General features: G+C 45.9%; 1 long non-coding RNA gene and 1 pseudogene across 1 annotated transcript; one reads left to right on the forward strand and one right to left on the reverse strand.

Annotated features, from left to right (window-relative positions):
- Positions 1–3,070: 3,070 nt before the first annotated feature.
- LOC121834634 lies at positions 3,071–20,220 on the forward strand. The gene is made up of 3 exons (XR_006077294.1): positions 3,071–3,106; positions 5,190–5,450; positions 18,206–20,220. It is a non-coding gene; the product is annotated as an uncharacterized LOC121834634 (long non-coding RNA).
- Positions 9,482–12,765, reverse strand: LOC121834633 (annotated as a pseudogene).
- Positions 20,221–22,471: the final 2,251 nt, after the last annotated feature.

Raw genomic sequence — 22,471 nt, forward strand, 5'->3', positions numbered from 1 at the left:
GCTAGATCCCAGCTTGCAGATGAATGGCACTGACATATCCGTTAGGCATGAACACAAGTTCTTGGGTGTTATTTTTGATAAGAAGCTCACTTTTCGGACCCATCTAAAAGAACTGAAGCGAAAGTGTCTTAAATCTGCCAATGTTCTCAAGGTGCTTGCACACATGTCCTGGGGTTCTGACAGGAGATGCCTCCTGCGACTCTACAACTCGCTGGTTCGTTCCCGCCTCGACTATGGTGCGGTTGTATATGGCTCGGCACGACCGTCATTTTTAAAAATGCTAGATCCTGTGCATCACCTTGGACTTCGACTTGCCACGGGGGCCTTCCGAACGTCGCCTGTTCCGAGTTTGTATGCAGAGACGCACCAAGTGCCACTAGAAAAGCGAAGACAGTTCCTCAGCCTATGCTATAGTTATAAAGTCAAATCTGACCCTGAACACCCATCCTATCGTTGCTCGCAGGTATCTCCTTTTTCACGTCTTTTTGAGAACAAGCCAAGTATAGTACGGCCTTTAAGCCTCCGCATTCAATGCATGTCTGCATCCCTGCAGCTTGCACTTCCTGAGCGTAGCTTGATGACAAAAGTTCGAAGCATTGCTCCTTGTAAGGTGGTGCACTATACCTGTGACTGGTCACTAGCGAAATACAATAAGCGAACTGTTGCACCACTAGTCCTTCAGCAAGAGTTTATGACCTTGCAAGCTAAGTATAAGGACCATGCACAATTCTTCACTGATGGTGCAAAAACTCCACACGTTGTCGGTTCGGCTGTATATTCAGAACACTTTGTAAAAGCTCGACGGCTTCACTCTGTTGCCAGCATTTTTACTGCAAAACTTTATGGTATGCTCATGGTCATTGAATATATATTAGGCAACAACATCAGGAAAGCTATCTTGTTTGTGGACTCCCAGAGTGCTATCCTCTCTCTCTGTTCCCTCAAAGATTCTAAGAATCGGCTCGTGCAACAAGTACGGGTAGAGTTAAACCTGGCTTTCCAAATGGGATACAATATCAAGCTGTGCTGGGTACCAAGCCATGTGGGAATTTCAGGTAATGAGAAGGCGGATATGCTAGCAGCCTCTGTTAAGGATGCTCTGGAAACACCCGTTCAACTGCCTCAAGAAGATTTTAAACCAGTTCTTAAGAAAGCAATTCATAATGCCTGGCAGCAAGACTGGGACGAAGAAATAAATAATAAGCTACATGTGATCAAACCACGTTTGGAGGTATGGGAGAGTTCGCACCATAGAGACCGTCACCATGAAGTTTTAATGTGTCGTTTGAGAATTGGACATTCACGTGTCACCCATCGACACCTTCTTTGTGGTGAGGACACCCCAGTCTGTGAGCATTGCGGTGAATTGCTAACAATGCTGCATATTCTATGGCACTGCAAATTCTTTGATCAAGAACGTCGAACAAGTTTCCCTTCACTTTCTGGATACCTTCCATTTCATCTAGCCTTTTTACTAGGGGATCAACCTTTAGTTCCTTTTGGTCATATTTTAGATTTTCTTAAGGGGGGACATGGCCTGGGAGGGTCAACTTTTGAACCATTGTCTCGAAGTGATTCAAACTTTCAGGGTGAATTGAACCCCATTAGGATTGATGACATCTAAAGTTTCAGCCTTATAGGCCAATTCTACCGCTTAGCAAGCTCCATAAAAAAGTTACTTTATTAGGAAATGTATTTAAGAAAAATAATAATTGAAATCCAAAAATTGTTTAGTTTAATGTGAAGTAGAATACCCATAGTGCAAGTTAAGGTAAAAATTAACTGTAGAAAATGTGATTCTAGAGAAAAACAATAACATCCAAAAAGAGCGAACGATTTTAACAAATTTGTGAGTTTTAAAATATTCAGTTTTTGTCATGAAGAATTTAGCATTTTCAGATTATGAGTACCTTAACTTGTTCCTCAGGAAATTTGAGTCCAGGACAACACTGAATGAAATCTTTACACTTTCAAAATGTCCAATGATACATTTCCTCATACCACATTTCCTGCCAAAAAGTGAAATTGAGAAAAATGCATTTGAAGTTTCAACTTTAGGTTTCTTTATTTTTTATGAGTCCGAGGTAGGCAAAATTCACCTGGAGCATTGTTAGCACCTTCGTCTTTGAGCATCTGTTGTTCCCCTGGCAATAGCTACCAGTTAGTGTTGTTTGTAGGCATGCTAACTTTTGTAGCAGGCATTCCCTGACAGATAAGCTGACAGGAACTAAGAGGCAAATCACACTGAGAAAGAGCAGCAAAGCAGGAATAGGATCTGAAGTGGAAGATACTGTAAAGGGGCGTTAATGAAGACGACAAAATATCACGTCACCGGGAGGGACCAACCGTAAACCCTGTTTCAGGTGTCAACCAATAAAATTGCTCATACCAAATTTTCAGGATTTTTTCTTTTTGGATGTATTGGGTCCTCCTGGCCCTTGATACTTGTAAACTTTGAAAGCTTCTGCGAGCTAGATCAAGAGTAAATGGCACTTCCAATGAAGGTGAGATGTTCTGGCTAGGTTAAACGAGTATGAAGCAGTGCTAAATAAAAAACACAAAAAACTTGCTTCCTGCTGACTTGGAGGGCTGCCGACATGTCGAAAATAATTTATTCTGAGATAAATCCTGCATGTTTTTAAATGAAAGTTTCTGAAACCATTCTTTGGAAGTTAATAAGCATAAACATATCATTTTTGAAAAAAACGTTTTTTTCTGAAAATTTTGAATTCCGAGGCCATGTCCCCCCTTAAAAAAACTGGCTACCTGCACCAGTTATAGATCCTCTGCATAGTAATTCCTTCCTTTTACTATAAAGTCTTTTAATTATTCCTTTGGCGCAGCATGGCCTATGTTGCTTTTTGCGCCATTAAACACCTAATAATCTATCAATTAAACTTACTGTTATGCAAGAGTATACACCAACTCAACTCTCCTACGTCACGCCGCGGTGGTGGCGCGTCGGACGCACTTCCGGTCTGGGGCGGTGGGCAGAAGTCGCCGTGCAAGACATGCATTCTTGTGTTCTTTTCGGAGAAACCAGACAAAAAACCTGCGTTCTCGTCAAAATGCTGCGACGGGGGTGGTGCCAAAAGAGTCTGGAAAGGTTTGAGATCAGTTTTCATGTGTTTCTGCCCGCTCCGTTCGTCCGAGTACGTGGATAGTAGCCGTGAAAAGGGTAAACCAGACGCTGTCGAACTACGATTGCTTGTGCGGGCAACACTTTGTGGTCGCCAGATGTATTTTTGTTCCAACATTAACGAGAGAAAACTGCCAAGTTGTCCGGGCCCCCCGCGGGTTCAGTGCGTCTTCAAATTCACACGGCCGCCTGATCGTTCGACCTTTCGTTTGCTCTTTCGAACTTGTCTGCTTTTTGTCGTCTGCTCGTTCAAACAAAAGCGGCCCGTAGACCAAACTTTGACCCGGTGATTGCAATAAGAACTAATTGCAGGCCTCAAACGACTTAAGTAGGCTCGGTGTAAACAGTACATACAAGATGTTGATCGTTGGTACCAGTGGCCATCACCGACTTGTTACGCTTGGTCTGTTTCCGCTGCCGAATTTCAGTATCGACGTCGATCATCATCGCTACCTTCTACACTTTTGCAGCACGAGCGACGTCGCAACCGAAAATATCTAGAAGATTCTCATCGTGGTTTTGGCGTCCATTCTGTGGCGTTCACGCGAATGAATCGCCGCACGTCAAATTATTTACGCAAAGTTTATCGGTGTAACGAGCCTTGATAGTTTCGCTCAGGCGATTAAAATGGTAATACATTGCTATGGGGACGTAGATTCGACAATTCCAACGCGAAAAAGAGTTGCAGACTCACACAGACGCCGACAACGTGACATTTTAAAGGTTTGTGGACGCGGGACGCGGTGCTTCTAGTCCGCACTCCATTTCGCATGCGTTCGAACTGTCGTCTGCTCTTTCAAACTTGTATGCTTTTTGTCGTCAGCTCGTTCAAACGACAGCGGCCCGTAAACCAAACGTTGACCCGGTAATTGCGATAAGAACTAAGTGCAGGCCTCAAAACACATTTGAAGGTTGGTTGGGAGCTAAGTGTAAACAGATACAAGACGATGTTGATCGTTATCAGTGGCCATCACCGACTTGTAATGCCCGATTCTACTTGCGTTTTTCAGTATTGACGTCCACCATCTCACCTACGGTGCACGCTTTTGCAGCCCGAGCGACTGCGCGACTGAAAATAGCGAGATGAATCTCATCGTGCGAGTCAGGCTTTAGCGCCCATTCTGCGGCGTCCACGTGAAATGAATCGCCGCATGTCAGATTATTCACGTAAAGTTTTGCCTCGTTAACTTTGCTGAAGCCGCTCAAGTAGTCAGACATTGTTAGGAGGATGTAAAATCAACAATTCCAACGCGAAAAAGAGCACGGGGACTCCCACCGACGCCGAAAACAACGCAATGCAATGGTTTGTTTATGGGCGACGGCGGGCTTCTTGCCCACCGTCCACCGCGCATGCGCGGCGCCGGAGGCGTCCGCTTGGGGCGCTCCGGTTTGTTTGTAAACATGAGTTGGTGTTATATTAGGCAGAGATGCCCTTACAACCTGCGTTCAACATGTGCAATTATTTATTTTTTAACTTGAGATTAAAGAAGGCGTATTTTATATAGCAAACTTTTTAAATTCACTCAATTGGGTATAGGTGGCCATCTCTATAGGATTCATTTTATGTCAAATTCTTTGTTTACTTGCCATCCCAAGACATCAGACCTTATGAAGACACATTTTAAAAATATAGATAAACTTAGCCTATAAATGAACAAGTGGAACAACCTTCACAAGTTAGCTGGGTTTTCGTCTAAGCATTACGCTATGGTAGTGGAAGGCATGGAAAAACTATTCGATATTCGAATCGAAAATATTCGGCCAAAACCAGTATTCGCTTCGAACTCAAAATCCACTACTCGCACAAGACTAGCATATATAGAATTTGCAAACACTGATTGATGGTGGTATGATGCAGCACCATCTCACCAACATTGCAGTAAAAGAAACAGTCTGCATCATTGTGTCCACATTTTGCGGCGACATTTTTACCACATTGCGCGAACATGGCACAGCTATCACTGTCACTTCTTTGCAAAATGGGGGGGCGAAAAGGCGGGATTTTGCAACATTTAAATTCTTTAATAAATGTTTTTCTTCAATTTTACAGGTCAGCATGATGTCCCCAGATGAACGCCATGTGTCACTAATGATTGATGAAATTGAGCTGTCGCCAAGTCTGGTTTACGACCCATCAACTGGAAGGATCTTGGGCAAGCCAACCCTTCTTCTTGCGGATGGTAGCATCCCGGAAAAGCGTCTTGCCAGACACGGCCCTGTATTTATGCTTGGCTGACTGACCATAAGGTGGAAGCAGACTATTGCATACCATTTTACTGGAAAGTCTTTCAGTGCTATGAGTGGGAAAGAGGTACGTATTTTCCCCGACTATAAGTCACACATCCATATATTGAGCCGTTTTCGTCGAAAAGTTGGTATATAAGTTGCACCTCTTTGCATGGTCCACGCTATGATTTTTTCAGTTTACGCGCATTGGTATTGCGAAATCAGAGTTTCGCACAATTGCTAGATCGCACTTAATGTTTGTTGTACATTTCGACTTGTGAGAAATACCCATAGTATGGTGCTGTCTGGCAGGGGCAATCGAGTGTTTCACAGCAAAAGGATGTCAAATGCGCAAAATGAGAGGGTAGTCGACTTTATTCGAGCGGACGCATGCCGAGCGAACAAAGGTTTAAGGAGCTGGACACTCAAACCAAGCTTTGGAGCACTAGGCCTGGCGAAGTCCTGGAGACGACGCAAGCATCGATGCGCAGGCAGAAAGATAAACCTTGACATATTTTTTTCTGGTACCTCTAAAAGATTGGCTAGCCAAAATCCTTCCTTTTACATGTAGCAACACGGCTGGAGCGTGGCATAAAAAAACTGCTCATCAAACGGAAACTAAGAAAGACTTGAGAAAATATTCTGCAATGCGTGTATACCAGCCCCCTTACTTTTCAGTGTTACTGGACTGAAGCAAAAGAATACAGAACCATGGCTTAATTGAGCAACATCAATAACATGCTGTAAAAGTTTTATTCTCACCGTCTTGCCTATGCGCATTGAGCCGCTTCGGAGAAACCATAAAAATGAAAATATCTAGCTCCCATTCCGAGTCAAAACAGTGCGGTGACAGCAGCGCCTCTTGGAGGAAGAAACACCGCCCATGGCTACGCTGTTATGGTGCTCTACAAAAAATGGCGCGCAGCGTATAAAAAAAATGTCGTCGCACCTAAGAAACAAATCTAAAATAAGTCGCATTGTTGTATAAGTCGCACGAAGAAAAATGTTTGAAAAAAAACTGCGACTTATACACTGGAAAATAGGTAATCGTTGACATCCTGAAGCAGTGTGCTCGCATTGGCATAATTGTGGATGCTGTGTTCAGCAACATGGGAGGAGGATGCTTGGGCCTATGGAAGCTGTTTGGCATTGTTGTAAACAAGAATGGTCTACGCATTGTTTCTTGCCCTCATTCTTGCGACGCGTCAAGAAACTTGTACTTCATGGCTGATGTACCACACCTGCTTAAAAACCTGAGAAACCATCTCACGGGAGGGTAGTCTAATTATCTACCTCAAAGTGTGGATGATGAACATGGGCTTGTTAGCAATGAGGTGAATCTGGACTGTGTGAAGCTGCTCATAGGCTTGGTTAAAACCTCCGAGCTTAAGTTGGCTCCTCACTTGAAGGAGTCATGGGTGGAACCTGGCCATTACAAGAAAATGAAAGTGGGGCTTGCGTTTTCTTTCTTCAATATTGACACAGCAGCCGCTATCTGTCTTCTGGTCGAAAAGAACCATATGTCGAAAGATGCTCTGACAACAGCGTGGCTTATTGAGACATTTTTTAAATGGTTCCGCATCGTGAGGTTGCAAACAACCAAACTCGCACTGAGCAGATTTGATTCAAACAAATATGAGTCTCTTCCATTTCTCAGAGACACGATTGAGTTGTTTGCAACATTGTCCTTTGGAAATGCAGTGCAGCATGTGTGGAAGCCTATTCAAACAGGAGTTATCCTTGCCACAACATCAGCTCTTGAACTGCAGGACCCCTTCTTGGATGAAAAGGGACTTTTATTTGTTTAATTAAGCTGCCTGAGTCCAGATGCTTTGGAGAACTCTCTGAGATCCAAAAACCGAGTACCATGCCCATGTGACTTAAAGTGCGCAATCAGAGCTTGTCCTGCGACCGCACAAGGATGGGAGCTATGCTGAGGAGAGTGGATTTTTGCTGACAGGATTGCAGCAAAAGCATTGCTCTGCCGAGTCAGTCGAGGAGATTGAGCCCAATGTCCCAGAAGACATGCTTGACCTCACTTGACCAGAGCAGGAGTCTTTAGAATATTTGGGTGGGTTTGTAGTTCGGAGTGTCATAGACAGGTTTTCGTTGTGTACAGGCTGTGTTGGCGCCATATGTAGTTGCAATCCAGCTAATAGGTTGACGCAATTGAAGTCATACAACAAAGAAAACATAAGGCTGGTAATGCCCTCAGCATCTGTGATGCTGCTGCTTGAGCGAGCCAAGACTTATTTTAGACACAATGAGCAACAGCTGCTTTCGAATACAGTTTGCTTAGACATGCCTATTTTAGGTTCTCTTACCTTTTCGAACTGCTTTTCGGGGTGTCATGATGTGAAGACAAAACTTGTGCGAGTATTTCTAAAAACTTGACTGCATTTTGCAAAAAAAGAAAGAGAACAGTGAACGTTTGAAAAAAGGGAAGTCCTACCTGAAATGTGGGAGCCGGGGTGTTGGCATGCATGCGGCGGCAACTAATGTCAAGTTGAGTATTTTGTACCTTGTATGTTTCTGTATTTTGTGTTTTTTGTTTCCTTAAATTAGCAAATTTGTATTTCTTTTGCGACGAGGTCAGCCCGTCAAACATGATCTCTTTTTGTAAAAGCTTGGTCTGCTGGGCAAGTTGGTAGTGGACATTTATATTAAAAATAGCCTAAAAGAGACGGGACAAAAAGACGAAGAAGCACACAGGACAAGGGCTAACTGGCAACTAAACTTTATTGAAAGCTTCCAACTTTTCTATCACCATGCACGCTTAGTCTCGTATCAACAGAAACAGGGCTTACCGCCAAATCCGCACATTCATACCGCCCGCCACCTGTTCTAAAAAGTCAGCAAAACAGCTACATCACCCCGCCGCAGAATCCGAACGAGGAAAGAAATAGAAAAAACGCCGCGTTAATATTATCAAGTTAGATAGTGTTAATGAAACTGTACTCTTTTGGCTGCATATACACCGATGCGACGCTTATGCAAACGTCTTTGTCACAAGCATGTATTTTTGCCACCTCCAGCAACTCTCGTTCCCTCCTTCCTTTGTTACGTCCCTCCACCTGCGCACCGTCCAGCGTGGGGGAACAACCATAAGTTTTACAATGCCCCGGTAAGTGGGAACCGTAATTGTTGCCAAGAGAAGCCGCATGCTCTCGAAGTCGATCATTTAAGCAACGTCCCGTCTGCCCTATGTAGACACGACCACACGTTAAAGGAAGTCTGTAAACCACCTCAGTGGCACAAGGTACAAAACTTTGTCAGGTGTTTCTTGCTACAAACAGGTTTGTTCACTTTCGGCCCGCTCACCATAGCGCACAATTTTGACAATCTGCACGGGGCAGTGAAGACAACATCCACGTCGAGCTTTGATGCAATCCTTTTCAGATTGTACGACACCTTATGGACGTAAGGTAGCACTACCAAATTCTTTGGTTTCCTCTTAGGTACAATGGAAGAGCATTTCAACTTCTTTAGAAGGGATTCCGCAACTCCCTGGATTAAAACCGAGGGAAACCCGGAGTGTTCCAAGCGAAGTGTCTGGAGGTCAAAACTCTCACTAACTACATGCGGACAGGACTTCAACAGAGCCGACCGGAGGCAGAGCGAGGCGATGCCCCTCTTTATCAATTAAGAGTGGGCTGAGTCAAAACTCAGCCCACTCTAAATTGATAAATTGATATTAACGTGGCGTGTTTCTATTCCTTTCCTCGTTCGGATTGTGCGGCGGGGTGATGTAGCTGTTTTGCTGACTTTTTGGAACAGGTGGTGGGCGGTATGAATGTGCAGATTTGGCGGTACGCCCTATTTCTGTTGATACAAGACTAAGCGTGCATGGCGATAGCAAAGTTGGAAGCTTTCAATAAAGTTTAGTTGCTAGTTAGCGCTTGTCCTGTGTGCTTCTTCGTCTTTTTGTCCCGTCTCTTTTGCGCTATTTTTAATATGAATATCTCTTTTTGCTTCGTAGTCTGCTAAACAGTAGTGATCATTATTCTTTTGCCAGAATTTGTGCATGTTAACTTGAGCCATTACAATTACCTTGAAATTTCTTTTACCTTTAATTACAGTGTTAATGGTTTGCTTAGGTCCAGTCGCACTGTATAATCAAGAAATGACTACCGTAAAGTACCGAAGAAGCGCCCACCCCCATTTTATTGAAATACGCATAGAAACCAACTATGGGCGCTTATTAGGTTCATGCGCCAAAATCAAGATGGCGGCTGATGAAGAGCCTCATAGAGCCGTGGAAACAGAGAAAGCAGCCAGCCTGGCTTTTTTATTTCCGCTGTACAGATGATTGGTAGACGTCATTATTCACTTGTTATCACTAAATCTGTCAAATGACTCTTCGGAATTAATCACTGCAAAAGACAAGGTCTACGCACTCATCGCTGGCACCTTCGGGATTGGAGCAGGCTGCTGGTGCTCCGATGCCTGCGAGTCCGTTGTGCAGGTAGCCATCCTTGCTACCGATGCCACACCCCTTGAAAGATTGGGCGATCATGTCTTCGGGCACGGCTCGGTGTTGCCAACCTATTTTTCGAAAATACCCGACGACAGCGTCCAGAAAACCCTACATTACCCTACGAATGTTTCTTATTACCCTACGTTTTACCCTACGAGGCAAATCTTTGTTTAAATAATACTGTTGCATGGATTATGATGATACAGGGTAATATTAATACAGTACAAAGCGACAGGGCATGCATTCACGCGCATACCTGCGTTATTCTAGAACACCATGCTTGCATCTTGCATGTGCGCTGTGTAGCATCAGCACAACAGTGATGTAGCGAGCGCACAGACATCCCCAACCAACATGTTTAGTCGATTTGTCGTGAAATTAAAAACTGGGCTACGCGGAACCAGCACTCGCGGCGCCAGACAAGGCGGCTCATTACAAAAGGAAGCTAATCCGAACGGTATGTTAGCTTCTTTGGGTGTACCGCCTAGGGATTCGTCAAACTAAGGTACTATTTCGACAAACCAGGCTTTTACCCCATGGGAGGATAGGAAACCGGCGGCTCCTCCGAATTCGCTAAAATGTCATTCGATGAAACGTCATTGTTTCGGCTTCGTTCGCTAAAACGTCGTTCGCTCAAGTGAACGCCTCCAGTCCCCGGGATGGACTCACTTGATCAAATGACGCTTTAGCGAACGCCCACGTTTCACCGAATGACACAATAGTCTGACGCCGCGAAGCGGCGTTTTCGGGTGGGCCAAATGGGTTCACGTTTTTGTAATGAGCCGCCGCAGACTGTCGCCGCGAAGCGGCGTAAGCGCAGCGCGGCCCCCGTTATTCGCTACAACGTCGATTCGCTCAAATGTCACTGTTCGCTAAAACATCATTCGCTCAAGCGATATGGACCCGTCCTAATGGGCTCGGGATGGTTCCGCCTGCGTGCCACGTGTTTCGCAGGTGTAACAAGGACCGCCGGATGGACCAGTCATCAGAAAAAAATTGACAGGACCATTTCCATTGGGAAGATACCTCTTCTGGCTCCAAACTTCCTAAGTGCAACTCCACCTCCTCCCACCTCTCCCACTTGCTCTAGCTCTCCAATACTCTTCAACTTAGGGAGCCTACATACTCCAACTTGGTGTGTGGTGCTCTCAGTTAGCACGTCTTGCAACTTGGATTCTTTCGTTTTGCATGATGTTGTGGTGTGGCAGCACACGGGTTGTAAAGCTATGCAAAACTTGCGCGGCAACTTTTTTTTTTTTTTTTTATGCTCGCCGTTGAAGAAGCAACGTCTGAAAATACCCTACTTTTGGCGGGGAAATGGCCGGACGGCCCTACAGCCCTACAATATACCATAAATGCCTAAAATACCCTACAAGTAGGGTAATTACCCTACGGTTGACAACACTGGCCACAGCTGCCCAGGCTTTTGACACGAAGTGTAGGACATCCTGCCTCGAAAGCTTCCGGAGGTTCCCTTTTGGTGTCTTGCCTCCCTTCCGCATGAACTCCGCTCATGACGTACGAAGCGAGTCCTTAAACGACTTGTTCCAATACGTGAACGTGATTGGAAACCTGAGACTGGGGCAGAAAGAGAACACAACAGAAGGTAGTAAAAGAGGAGGCAACGTCTCAAACTCGGCTGCAAAGTTTATTTCGAACACGCTTTATATACCCCATCTCCAACGCCGTCTCTACAAAAAAAAAAAGCGTCAAATTTTACAAACTTGTTGCTCTTGCCATGCTTTCATCTTTCGAAGGAACCGCGTCACAGTCAACGAAACGAAGCGGAACTTGTTAGGAAATGCGCCAAACTTACTTGGTATGCGGAGCGCCATGAACGCACGGGCAGGGATCCTCCCTGTGGGTTCCTTGAGTACGACAAGTGCCGGAAGTTTCGCCCCCGACGCACGAGCTGCCAGTGCGACGGTGAAGCCTCGACGGGCACAGCTGGTGTTGGCGATCCAGATGCTGTTTTCACCAGCAGCATTATTGGTGCGGGTTGCTGGGTTGTCCATTCTGACCATGGTGTGGTCCATGCAGATGTTGAACGGCGTGTAGTCGTGCCGTGCTTGCAAAGTAGCAATTGTAGAGCGGAATGCAGTGACAGCTTCATCACAGTCGGCAGGGGCCTTCTGGCTGTCGTTGGTAGTCGTACGTATAGTCACCGCAAATCGCTGCTTCCATCGCTTGATATACTGTGCTGACGCTTCGCAGTTGCCGAGATTGAGACTCTCAGCTATCCTCAGTGCCTCGTCTGCCAGGAGCCGGTTGCTGACGGCCTGGCCGGCATCTTGCTCCCTTTGAAAGTATTCAAACAGTGTGTCATCCACCTCCTCACTGAAGACGGGCGCCCCATTCGTGAATTTCCTCTTCATCTTCTGCTTGCCGTAGTTTAGTTGCTTCAGGGTTTCGTATTTACAGTCCCACTCACGTATTTGCTTCCTGTCGATCTTGAAATGACGAGAGGTGTGGCTGACATTGCCTCCCGATATCAGTCGACGACTTCAATCTTTTTGGAGACTGTGCAGGAGTGCATTCTGTGCTGGTTACTTGCCAACTGAGTGACCAACGGCAATCGGGAAGCACGAAGCATTTATGAAAATGTATTTTACAAAATGTTGGGACGAACTGGCTGTTATCTACACTCCTATTGGTCCTGTTGTTGCTACCCCTGGATTGTGCGGACCACATAATGCTGCAGTAACATGAAGGACAAAGTGCCCGGAGTGACCTCGGTGACCCAATTCTACGGGAATTGGTCTCCAGGCCCGGTCCGCCGCGGCAACCTTTGTCAGGGTGCTTGCCGTGGCGGCTGCCGGGAACGCCGGCACTTCTGAGAATATGGCCACGTGATGTGTACTTGCCCAAATTTTCGAATTTCGATAATGGCCGCGGCTACATCCACGCGCGGGGACGTAGCCAAGTCGGGAGGAGATAAGGCTCCATCCACGCAAAAGGTCACGTGACTTATAATATAAAAAGATCATTTGTTTTTATGCACATATTATGCTTTCTTATAAGTAAATATAGGGTGTAAAAATAAAGAGGCTACATTTCATTGTTGTTTGAAAGTTAATGTCATGTGACCTTACAAATTTTTAGACAATTCATCAATTGTTTACTGTTTTCAAAGACTAATAGCAAATATCATGCGTCATAACAATAGTACCAATATATATCTTTGCGTAGTTATGTTGTCCAGGAGTCACACATGTGTGGGCGGCGTTCGTGCCATCCGTGCAGGCGGTGCGGCCTCCGGGGCCTTCGCCCATGTGTGCATCGCTGCTGAGGCGAGGCGGAGAGGCTTCGTCGTGTGTGTGGTTGGCTTGGTTCGAAGGGACAAGTACGTGCCCACCGCTCCTTACGTTCTTGACCTGCGTGCACGCTCGCAATCACACAAAGATTATGAGAAAAGGGAAAGCATGCATTAGTCCCAAATTATAACAAACATACCGAGAGCATTCAATCGAGAAAACTGGGTAAAAGATTCCAGAAACAGTTTATTCCATGACAAATAAAACAGTAGCCGATGCACAGATGCCATTCGTCCACGAGATCACCGATGAACACGAAGCCCTTCTTGCGGCAGAACTTCTGCAGGAGCCAGTTTACGTCTCTGTGCTGATCATTCAACGCCTGGATCTCGGCACTCTGACTACCCTGACACTCCATCGAAGAGAACCTGTTCTCCCGCCTCGGAAGGACAGAAGAAAAGGTGATCTGCATCGTCGATTGCGTTCCAAGATCTGAGGGGCCAGTCGACGATACTTGTCAACGTACGCGCTGGCACAAACGCTGGTGTTGTTTGTGCCGAAATCGAGCAGGGCATCAGACACCTTGGAAAACAAAGCCTCGATCCTAATGCCACTAAACACCCGCACTTCGATAGCCACCTGGTTATTCGATGGAAAATACTAGGACAAGTATTTCACCGTCGAATCCCCGGCAACCAAACTTGAGGCAGATCAGAAGCGCGACCGTGCTAACACTCAAACAACCAAACTCCTTGTCCAAGAAAAACAGGAAAAAAAAAACGCTTCAGAGAAAGTCAAACCCGCTTGCGAAAGACCAGGCATGGCACAGTAGACAGTAGTCCGCGCACGGCAGGAACGCAAGGTGCAATGGCCGCCGCACAGATGGAAAAACAATGGGAGGCTAGACCGGAAGTTGATCAAAGTGCGCCGGAAGTGACGTATTGCGTGGATGGAGCCTTATCTCCTCCCGACGTGGCTACATCCCCGCACGTGGATGTAGACACTCCCAATGTTAATAGTAGGCGCTTGTACGGGTATGGGCGCTTCCTCGGTATTTTATGGTATTATTGTATATCTGTGTATTGCACTAGCTCTTCATTGGAAATTATCTTTCTCACCACCTCTTGAAAGAAAAAGAAAAATTGTTTTCTTGTCTTTATGTCTCCCCTCGCTTCATTTGAAACCGATAAACTTTAATTTCATAGAGCACTCTTGCCTTGAAACTCTTGGCAAGTTTTCTTTCTACGTTGGAATTCATATAGATTCCTCATTGATTTTCCACTGAGCAAATTGTTTCTGCAAATGAATTCTGGCTAGTTTGCACTCGCTTGTTAGAGTGGCCTATTAATTGAAACTAGATTCAGTGAGGGCTTTTAGAATGTTTCTTCCAAACAGTGTTTCATCATGGCTGCTACATTATTTTATTTAAAATAACAGCAGGGAAATGCCAAAATAATTACAGGATTTTCGAGCTACCTTGCAGGGATACCTATCTAGTAATGTCCATGTAATAAAACCGAAAGAAAATCCTGATGCAGATATTTGTGTATACCACTGGAAATGACGCGAGTATGGTTGGTGATCACTCGCATTGTATGAGGTTACCGTATTTACACGAATGTAGGTCGACCCTTTTTTCAATTTTTGAAAATCTTAAGTGGGGGGGTCAACTTAAAATCGAACCAAAGCATTCCATTGCCGGCAAAAACGAAACAATCGCGATATCATGGACACCTCGGCTTGTTTCGAGTTCAGCCGGCTGTACCCCTAGCATTACAATGTTTTGTGCGCTCATTTTACAAATTAAATATTTTTTATTTGCACAAACGAGTATTATTGGTAGCGATTCGCAAATTAATCCGAATGCGGTGAACAGAGCACGGAGCGCCCGACTCCCGGGGGGTGACGGCATTTCTCGTAAGAGCCACTCCGGAGGTAGCTGGAACAGCCTCACGGCTCGCCCCGCAGCGCCGTGGCTTCGCAGTTTTTCGCACAATTCACGGTCGCACATCGTTTGATCGAGTACGAGATCATGCTGGTGCGCTATGTTCATTTGTATTGAAACGCATGATCCGGGCAGTTTAGGTTTTCGGTGCTCGTTTATGGCCATTCTTCCCTCGGAAGCAACCAACAACTGCGCTGTTGGACGCAAGTTCGACCTGTCAGAGTGGGTGATGCTCCAGTGGAGTCTGCGGTGGCGTGGAATCTTAAAGTGTGACGGCAAATGAAGAAGCTTCCGCAGGTCACATTCTGGATAGGTGGGGATGCCTTCTGGAGTTGGAAGTCAGGCTTGCAACGTACGCCGCTAACGCGCACAATCGGTCCCTACCCGTGACGTCCGACGCGATCGCTGAGCAAGCGCGGAAGATGCGGTTGATCCTGTCATTTGCGAAGTGCGAGATTTCATTGGACGACGCCGACGACGTGCTTCGAGAACGTAGTAGTGATTAGTGATGGGACGAATCACCAGAGGTTTGGATTCGGACAGTGTCACAATCCTTCTAGAACGTGGACGAAGGGGCCCGAAGCACCCGCCGAGAAGAGACGACACGCAGCCTGGTTGTGAGGGTGGACGATGACTGACCGGAGCGGCGTACGCTCAACGGCGTTCATTGGGCGCGGTGACCTATGTTGCCCGCCGAGCCTGGCGGCCACAGACGGGCGAACCGGAGGGGGGCGCTACCTACTTGTCACAGACAGATTCGGAAATTTCCGAACTTCCCGCGACGAATATTCGGCAGATTCGGAGATTCGTCGCTGGTTGCAGGCGGCAGCGTGAACCTTGTCGTAAACCTCACGAATGCGGTCAGTTGTGCTTTTCTTAGGTACTGTTACTGCATATAACCAAATTACGTCTTGTTTATTTCAACATATGGTATGTACTGCACTGTCGTTCTAAACCCTGGCACGTGCTTAGGTCCAGCTGAGCTGATCGGTGTGGTTGACGTAGGCCTAACCAATGCGCGGTCTTGCTTTGCGGTTTCGCGGTGATCGGTAAAATGTAGCGAAACGCTGTGTATTACACGTAATGTGGCGCAACGCACAATAAATATATATCCAGGCAAGGAAATGATTCGTCTCCTTCTCTAGAGCTGCGTATGCCCGTACCCGTAAGGTGCGAGAGCGAGATGAATGTTGCTCGTCACAACTTCGACCGCATACCAACACCTGTAAAAAAAAAAAAAAAAAAAAAAAAAAAACGTCGCATTGTCGTTTCTCCGTCCTTGGCAGCAAGTTTTGTATACGTGAACTTTATTTCATGAAAATGTAACAAAACACGGGGGTGTCCAACGCAACTTCGTTGTTCAGAAACAAACACTAACTAAACCGGATATCATTCACCAGGAGTTTCAGATTGTTTCCCGTGTTCCGATAGCAATACCTCAGTGGACACTCGGAGATAATCAAATCAAATCGTTGGAGATAATCAAATCAAATCACTTGTGTGGTGTGTGCTACTATGACAGTAAATATATATATGGGCACGAAATGTGTCTGTACCGAACAGCACGTACGGCATCAATCTCTTGCGGCGATGAAAACATGCGCTTGTATTTCCACGTGCACCAAGCATGCCTATTTGGGTCGTAATCCGGAACCGAAACCAACTTTTCTGCGATGTCTGGCTACCGTTCTCGATAAACATCCGAAATAATATAAACAAAGCGGAACATTCTATTTATTACTGTGATATTATATTACAATATTGTTTTGTGCACTTTATAGAATTTGGTGAATTTAATATCACGAAAAGTTGAAAAACACATCAACGTGATTTGGCAGCCATGACAACGCTCCAAATCTTTCCGAACTTTTCTGAATCGCTCGAGATTCGGCTACTTTTCTGAATCTTTCCGAATCTTCAGATTCGGCTCCGAATTTCGATTCAGATAAAGATTCGTCCCATCACTATACTCCGCGATAACTTTTCTTGGCAATGCAGTGGAAGGTACAGGCCCGCGTTCTCTCTCCCATTTTGAGTGTACGCAGGCTCTCCTTCTCTCCCCATTTCCGGGGAGAGGAGGAGAGCCCGCGCAAACTCAAAATTGGAGAGGGGACGCAGGCCTGTACTTTCCGCTGCATTGCCAAGAAAAGTTTGTCGCGGAGTACAGTAGTGATGACGACGGGACTGACATCACCTGTGCGGACGAGTCGTAGTCTAGTCGCGGATGGAGTGAGAACGACAGTGAGCAGCTTCAGTTGTCCCGCCTCCAGCGTGAACTTCCTAGTTCCTACGCACCTCGCACGTGCATGCGCAGCCAAAGCACGCCAGAAGGCATCGATTGTGTGTTGGAGGCACGGCTTTCGAAACAGATAATTTGCCGTTCACGCGTGTTTGCAATAAAATGCGCATATAAAAAAAAAATTTTTTTTTTTTTGTTTATGTGCAATGTGAGGGGGTCGACTTACATCGACCTACAATCGTGTAAATACGGTAGTACTGCGCTAGTTTTCACACAAGTGAACATTTTCTTATTTTGGGGATACATAAAATTAGGTCTGTCCTCAGCCAGCAAGGCCCGAGCAAAGAAAAAAAAAACACTCAAGAGAAGCGTTGATGGACACACGCCAAAGATTAAATTATTTCATCGTTGGGAACATTGCGGCCTAACAAAGTCATGACCAAAATAAAAATATTTTGTCTTCAGAAGATAGGAGTATTATCGATGATTGTGTTACCAAAGAATCGGGACAAACGCAATGGCATTTGGCAGCACCTCCGGCGCACATAGTGCGTGCATAACTTCAACGCGTCCCCGTCTGCTGATATGTTCTAAACAACACTTAAAATACACTACAGTATGGCGTAGCTTGAACGCGCATATAATTTGCAAATCAAGAAACCTTTATACTTGCTTGCACGTTAGTTTTTTTCTCCGCACATGACAGCAGAGGCCAGTGCCTAGCGCGGCTAAGCGCAGTACAATTTTGGACAAAAAAAAAAAAAGGCGGATGGAGGGCACGATAAAAAAGATGGCGAGGAGGAGGAGATCTCGCTACCTTTCAGTATAGAGGGACGTTGGGTCCAGCCACGTACCGACTGGACGACGGATCCACCCGGCATGCCTCAAAGTTAACCCACACAACACTTCAACCATCATTGACCAGAGCATCCCGGTTCCGGGAGGATCCCCTGGTGCCCCCTCCTTCCACTGCAGATGCTGCCCCACCTGCAGTCCCGCCGGCTCTGTTCCGGAGCCATCTGTTTATGGTCCTGCCAGCCCGGACACCACGCATCCGAATCCCGAGGGTCAGCGTGCAGCCTATGGCCTCAGTTCCTCTCCTTGAGGTTCCTCCTGCAGCTGGTGGTCCCTTCCCTAAGGGTCCTCCTGAGATAGAGGAACCTGTGCTCGAGCAGGTGTGCTCTGGCACCCGAGCAGAAGCTGTCCCCTGGGACATCAGCGGATGGCAGCTGGTCATCCAGCTACAGTGACACGGCGACTGAAGGTTCAACGTCCAGCACCTCCTTTGACAGTGCCAGTCCTGTTACCTGTGGAAGTGTCATCACACAGCGTGTCTACCCCCGGACCGGAGTCCCCAGAGACCCAGAGTCCAGACACCTCTACTCGGCGGCAAGAGGGTCGTCCGCAGCGGTCTCGGTGGCTGCCGGATCTTAAAGACTATTTCGTAAATTTATAGTACTACAGCTGAAGTGTTGGTGATATACAGGACATAGAATTTTGATGTGACATGAACTACTGGACTCCTCTACCCAGAACCGTCGTTTTTTTTTGGTGGTAACTGCAAAGACAATTCAAGATGACATGCCTTGTTTGTTTTTTTCAGTGCTTCCGCATGCCAATGGACTGTTTTTTTATTCTCCCCATATCATACTTTGAAGTGTTTGGTTTCTTTTTCTCAAAACATGGGGCAGTGAAAGTTGTGTAACTGGCGACTCGCACAGTGTTTTGCCCAATGTGTCTTTTTTTTTTTTTTCTCAACGTTTGTTTTCTTCTGCCCCTAAGGCTTTGGGCTTACGAGGTGGTATGTGTATTACAACTGCATTTATTGTTACTTAGGAGATATTGTCACGAGTGTTGTAGTCTGTATTAATTTTTGCATTTTCTATTTTGTTCTAAGGTTAGAATTTTTCTTTTTAAAGGGGCCCTGCAATCACATTTAAGCGTCTACCTTTTTTGCGGTTTCCACGTCTCTTGGGGTTCGGGCAAGCCAGCGGGCACGGAGAGAGTAACTAAATATCAGTGAGTAATATTTTAACCGGACGACGCGGAAACCTCCTTCCACCGACGAGGGCGACCCACAGTACCGAAAGCGTGCAAAATGTGACGTCTTTGGTCCTGGGCTTACTACTGGTCAGACCCGCTAAAAGCTTTTTCTTTTGAGATACAAAAAATAAGTGCCGTGAACCGTTTCTATTATGTATTACAGTAGTTTTTGTTCAGTATTTTAGATCAGAAAAGGAACAAAGGCAGTTCATAAAGTACGGAAAAAAGAAAAGACCCGTCGACAAACCCGCCACCAAGCAGCAGAAAAAACGGCGCATACTAGAAAGGGCTAGTGCATGGGTGGCCAAGGTGCGGCTCCTCGCGTGTTAAAGTGCGGCTCGCAATTCCCTCCTCTGCGCTCCCCCCCCCCCCCCCCCCCACGGCCACCCTCCCGGTCACACGAAAACTTCCCCAAAAAGTGAAATGGAACGCGTTTTAAATCGAAAGGCAGGTTGCAATTTGGTCGGTTTGTGCTACCTTACGTACAAATGAACTGCTTTTGACTCGGATAGATTGAAAGAAGTTTGAGTTTCATTTATTGTTCTGGACAAAAGTTTGCACCCCCCTTCCCCTGTGGCTCTTGGAAGTTTTGTGGTGTTGTTGGCAGCTCTTAGGCAGGGTCAGCTTGGCCGTCCCTGGGCTAGTGGGATGAGGCTCCGACGAACGGCCAGCGTAGAAATGTCCTGGATGTTAGGGCGGCGCTGCGGTTGTATACCGGCTCGAGGATCCGACCGGTTCCGAGCATTCCGAAGGCTTTCGGTGCGGGCTTGGCTGGCGATTTGTCCATTTGGCGGTATAGCAGCGCAAAATGGCACCTGTTTTGAACTGATCTTTATTCTGTGTTTGCTGTCGTTTGTGGCCAATGAAGTGCTATGCCGAATTAATCTTTAATCGCGCAGCAAATGCAGTGCGAGCCGCCCTGGCCGCCCGCTTCATACAGCCTATCCAACACTTGCTTTAGTGGCGCCCTCTCGAGCCGTCGACACGGAGTGCGGCAACCGTGAGCGCTCCATGAGCTCACTACCCCTCCTCTAGTTCACGGCCACTCAAGCCAGGACCTACGACATCATGAAGGAGGTTATTTTTTTATGGTTTTTGTAATTCTAATTTGCCTATAACTTCTAAAATAAAGCGAAATTTGAGAAAAGAAACGTTTTAAGTTACTACGTTCAGTGCACTCAGGTTCGGTGCAAATTAAAAACCAGTCAAAAAGTTGTTGCAGGGCCCCTTTAAGGAGGGAAAGAGTATAGGTTTATTTTTTTTAAGGAAAGGAAGGTGGTAGTGTTTCAGTTTTTTTTTGTTAAAGTTCTGCACCACCTAGATGGCATCACCAATCACCACTAGTACAATTGCTCTACACTACATAGATCGCACCACCAACTACCACTGGCGCCCGTGCTTTCAGGCTGGCCACCCCCAGGGCCGGTTTGCTCATCTTGCGGCTGCGGCCGCGGCCAAGAGGGATTTTTACAACACGTGACCAGCTCCATGGGGACAAAGAAGTACCTAGCGTCCCTGCCTAATGGCGGAGAGATCCGCATCGCTTCAAGCACAAAAGCCTAATGTCGCTCGCAGGAACTGATTGCAGGGACTTTCAACTGGAGTCCAGTTGACCGCCCCGTTATACTGTAGGAGCGGCAGGTAAAGTTACAGTCAGGGAGGGTAAATAGGAGCCAAAATAAAGAAAAAACCACACGAGATAAAAGCGGTAGCAGCATATTTATCTACCTCCGCCGGCGCCTTGCGCGTTCTGCTATGGTCGAGAGGTTAAACCGCCGGTACTTGTCGTCGCGGCGTGAAAGTTCCGGGTTCAAATCGCGCTAGGGACTTCTTTTTTTTTTTTTTTCTTTTTTGTTGGTATTTTGCGCGTGTCTTACTTTTTAACTGTGATCCTTTTTAGGAAATCATCCACTTGCACTACTCCGCCTCACACGGTTTTTACTGTTAGTCCCACCTGTTCAATCGAAACACCGGGAAGAAAAAAAAAAAAGGATCAACACAAGTTAACGTGCTAATAAAATCATTTCATAATGTTCATTAAAAGGAAACCAAGATAACAGCATCGCTATGGCTTCACACTAACCGAGCCGAAACAAGCATCCTTTCCCCGGCAACTAGTTTTATGTGTTTTTAAATATACAACGCTCTTGCTACGATTCCTTTCAATAACAAGAGACGCCTATTTAGGACTAATAAAAACTGCAGTTGTGACAATTAAAAAAAAAAACAAGCAAAAAGAAAAAAAAAAAGACTAGCAACTGTGGCTACACTGATTGAGCGAAATCCTACAGGCAAGGCAGCAAGTCAAACGTCTGAGAAAGTAGTAAAACCGAAATAAAAGCGATCATACTTTTACTTGCATGGAATGTGATAAAAAGTATATTTATACTCTTTACATTTTGTTGTGGCAATCGTTTTGTAATATTACCACATTACTTGTTGAATTTTAGTTTGATTAGCGGACGATCACGACTGAATGCAAAAATGAATCAGGCGTCGACATCGCAAACCCTCTCTCTAATGCAAACACCTAAAATGACTTTGGAACAACAAATGGAATTCATTATAATTAATTCCATTTATGATCCAAAGTCATTTTAGGTCCCTCACTCTAATGCAAACTCCTAAAATGACTTTGGATCAACAAATGGAATGAAATGATTGTATTAGCGCGTTAACTTGCGTTCATCTTTTTTTTTTCTTCCCGATGTTTCGATTGAACAGGTGGGACTAACAGAAAATACCGTGTAAGGCGCAGTAGTGCAAGTGGATGATATCCTAAAAAGGATCACAGCTAAAAAGTAAGACGCTCACAAAATACAAAAAAAAAAAAGAAAAAAAAAAAGAAGTCCCTAGCGCGATTTGAACCCGGAACTTTCACGCCGTGACGACAAGTACCGGCGCTTAAACCTCTCGACCATAGCAGCAGGGGCGAGGCACTGGCGCCGGCGAAGGTAGATAAATATACTGCTACCGCTTTTATCTCCTGTGGTTTCTTCTTTATTTTGGCTCCTATTTACCCTCCCTGGCCGTAACTTTACCTGCCGCTCCTACAGTATAAAGGGGCGGTCAATTAGATTCCAGATGAAAGTCCCTGCAATCAGTTTCTGCGAGCGAAATTAGGCTTTTGTGCTTGAAGCGATGCTGA

The sequence above is a fragment of the Ixodes scapularis genome, unplaced genomic scaffold (genome assembly GCF_016920785.2).
Source record: "Ixodes scapularis isolate PalLabHiFi unplaced genomic scaffold, ASM1692078v2 ptg001953l_1___fragment_2___debris__unscaffolded, whole genome shotgun sequence".
Lineage (NCBI taxonomy): Eukaryota > Metazoa > Arthropoda > Arachnida > Ixodida > Ixodidae > Ixodes > Ixodes scapularis.